The sequence below is a fragment of the Leopardus geoffroyi genome, chromosome A3, assembly GCF_018350155.1.
Source record: "Leopardus geoffroyi isolate Oge1 chromosome A3, O.geoffroyi_Oge1_pat1.0, whole genome shotgun sequence".
NCBI lineage: Eukaryota > Metazoa > Chordata > Mammalia > Carnivora > Felidae > Leopardus > Leopardus geoffroyi.
The window spans coordinates 81,795,191-81,799,199 of record NC_059336.1 but is presented as its reverse complement, the minus strand read 5'-3'; positions in this window follow the sequence as shown (position 1 = coordinate 81,799,199).

The following is a 4,009-nucleotide window of genomic DNA, read 5'->3' as shown; positions in this document are numbered from 1 at the left end:
TGTTGATGGTTTCCTTTGCTGTGCAAAAGCTTTTTATTTTGATGTAGTCCCAATAGTTTATTTTTGCTTTTGCTTCCCTTGCCTTAGGAGACATGTCTAGTAAAATGTTGCTATGGCTAATGTCAGAGAAATTACTGCTGTTTTTTCCTAGGATTTTTATGGTTTCAGATATCTCATTTAGGTCTTTACTGTTCAGCTATTTTTTGATTTATCAACTGAAAACATCCTGTTATGATAGTTGAGGATTTAGCTCTTTCCCACCTCCTCCCACTATGGTTTTATCATAATCTTTAAATGTCACATAGCAAAACTTTTTGGCAAAATCATCTTAAGGTAAAAATGTGATTAATTCAGTAGTCAATATTTACATAATTATGAATATAAAGACTTCCAAGTGTCAAATGGCTAGCAATATATTTTTTCAAACCTACAAACACAAAACCAGGAAACCATTTATTGGTTCTTTTTTTTTTTTTTTTTCTCAAAAAAAAATCCCTGTCCTCTTTTTTTTTTTATTTTATTGAAGTATAGCTAATGCACAATGTTACATCAGGTTACAGCAGAGCAATTTGACAAGTCTATGCTATGCTCACCGCAAGTGTGATGATGCTCACCATCTGTCCCTCTCTCCCCTTGATCTATCTAATCAGCACTGGCTGTGCCCTTGGCTTTGAGGCTCCAGGACTTCATCTCTCATCCTCTAGCTCAGCTCTCCCATATTCTGCACTCTGTCTTCTTTCTCAGCTGACTCTTATATCTCTTAAAGGTCTTTATTCCTCCTTCACTCTGTATTAGCGGTTGGATATAAAATTCTTAGCAAAACACAATTTCACTTCAGAATGTTGAAGATAGTATTCCATCATGTTTCTAGAATGGAATGATGCTGTTGAGAAACTTAAGGTTATTGTTTCTTCTTCTTCTTTTTTTTAATGGTTTGTTTCCCTTCATTTTGATGCGATCATTTTCCCCCCTTTGGAAGCTTTAATGATCCTTAATCTCAGTGCTCTGATATTTCATCATCATGTCCATGTAATAGGCCTTTTTCATTCATTGGGCTGGATATTTCAACCTAGAGATTCATGTTCTTCAGATCAGATCAGTTTTCTTGGATTTTGTCTGTAATTTTTTCCTCCTTCATTTTTGTTCTATACTCTCTGGAACTCTGGATGAAAAATGGAATTTCTGCTTGATGTTTGTTAAGTTTCTTACATTTTTCTCTTATTTTCCATCTCTTTGTCTTCTTGTTTGACTTTCTGGGAGGTATCTTCAGTGTTCTCCTAAACTTCTTTTGGATTTTTTTATTTCAGTGGTTATATTTTTAATTTTCTTTTCTTTCTTTCTTTCTTTCTTTTTTTCTTTTTTTAGGCAATCTCTATGCCCAATACAGGGCTTGAACTCACAACCCCAAGGTCAAGAGGTGCACTCTCTACCCACTGAGCCAGCCAGGTGTCCTTATATTTTTCATTTTCAAATGCTTTTTTAAAAAGGGTTTTTTTCTTCTACGTCTCACATCATGTCTGTTTCCTCTGAGTTCTTTTTTTGTTTGTTTGTTACCTCTGACATTGTGGAGTTTTCTTAATTTTCTGGTGATTCTTGGGTCTCTGTTCTTTTTGTGCCTGAGAAAAATCAACTAAGAAAGTAAATTGAAAGCCCTTGCCAGGATGAGGAGGCAGGTCGAATGGTGGGCTTCTGTTGGCTGATCATTTGGTACACTAGCCTTTTTTACTGGCTGATTACCAAATGTCAGTATGTGAAAATATTTTTTTCTGAGGGTATTTAGTTTCTCCATTAAAGAATTCTCCATTCTCCTGTCTTAAACATTTTGTGAGCAAAGTATAGAAATGGACTTGAGTAACATTGACGTTAGTACTACATACCGAATTTGTTTGTATATTTAGGTTGGTGCAACCAAGGAAATTCAGGTTACATGTGTGTAACATGTATACCCACATTAAATAAATCATCTGGAAATACATATACCAAAAATTTTAAATCGTTATTTCTTAGTGTGGGTTCATAAGTGATTTTCATTTTCTTCTTTCTACAAAATTAATATGTAATTTTAAAGATCATTTAAGTTAAACTAAATCATAAGAAACAAGCCAAGTTTTAATGTTCATTTATTTTTAAGAGAGAGAGAGAGACAGAGCACAAACAAAGGAGAGGCAGAGAGAGAGAAGGAGACACAGAATCTGAAGCAGGCTCCAGGCTCTGAGCTGTCTGCACAGAGCCCAATGCAGGGCCCAAACCCACGAACTGTGAGATCATGACCTGAGCTGAAGTCAGATGCTTTACCAACTGAGCCACCAGGCACCCCAAACAAGCCAATTTTTTAAAAGGACAAAACATTTCAACAGATATTTTACCAAAGAAGATATATAGATAGCAAATAAGTACATGCAAAGATACACAATATCTTTGGTTATTAGGGAAATACAAATTAAAACTACAGTGAAATACCACTACGCACTCACTAGAATGGCTTTTGAAAACTAAACTTATAGTAGGGGCATCTGGTTGGTTCAGTCAGTAGAGTATACAACTCTTGATCTCAGGGTCATGAGTTTGAGCCCCATGTTGGGTATAGAGTTTATTTAAAAATAAATAGATGCTTGTGAGTGGCTCAGTTGGTTAAGCGACCAACTCTTGATTTTGACTCAGGTCATGATTTCACGGTTCATGAGTTCAAGCCCTACAGTGGGCTCTGTGCTGACAGCGTGGAGCCTGCTTGGGATTCTCTCTCTCTCTCTGCCCCTCCCCCACTCATGCTCTCTTTCTCTCTCACTCTCAAAATAAATAAATAAACATAATTAAAAATAAAAACAAAGCTTACATTACCTAGTGCTGGTTAGGATGCTAGTTAGAGCAGTTCTTTTTTTTTTTCTTTTTTTTTTAATGTTTATTTTTGAGAGAGAAAGAGACAGAGTGCGAGTGGGGGAGGGGCAGAGAGATACAGAATCTGAAGCAGGTTTCAGGCTCTGAGCTGTCAGCGCAGAGCCTGACACGGGGCTCGAACCCATGAACTATAAGATCATGACCTGAGCCAAAGCCGGATGCTTAACTGACTGAGCCACCTAGGTGCCCCTAGAACAATTCTTATACATTATAAATGGGGATGCAAATGCAGCAACTTTGGAATGCAGTTTGGCAGTTTTTATGAAGTTACACACTTACCATATGACCACCATAATCCCACTCCTAGCTAGATATTTATCCAAGATAAATAAAAGTATATGTTCACACAAAAATCTGTTCGTGAGTATTTATAACAGGTTTATTCACAATAGCCGAAACCTGGAAAAAACCCAAATCTCCTTCAACTGTAATACTTCTATACCATGAATGAAACTCAGCAATCAAAACAAGTGAACTATTGATACCTCAACAATATGGATGAATCTCAAATGCATTATGCTAAGTGAAAGATGCCAGACTCAAAAGGCTTTATATTTTCTGATTCCCGTTAGATGACATTCTGGAAAAGGCAAAACTATAGGAACAGAGAACAGATTGGTGGTTACCAAGGATTTGGGGCAAGGGGATGGAATAACAAAGGGACAGCATGAGGGAATTTTCTGAATGATGGCACTGTTCTGTCTCTTGATTATGTGACTCTCTGCTTTTGTCAAAATTTATAATGCTATGCATCGAAAGAGTGACTTTTATTGTGTGTAAATAAATATTTTAAATATATTAAACTATCCCTTTGTGTTGACACCAAAACAAAATAAATAAGGAGGAGTTAAGTATTTCAAAAGGATCCTATACATGCTTCCACTAAATAGCAAGACTCCTCTGGCATTAAAATATAATTAAATGTATAGGGGCACCTAGGTGGCTCAGTTGATTAAGCATCCAACTTTGTCTCAAGTCATGATCTAGTGGTTTGTGAGTTTAAGCCCCACATCCTGTTTGCTGCTGTCAGCTTCAGATCCTCTGCTCCTCTCTCTCTGCCTCTCTCCTGCTCTAAATACATACATACATATATAACAACATATATACATTAAAA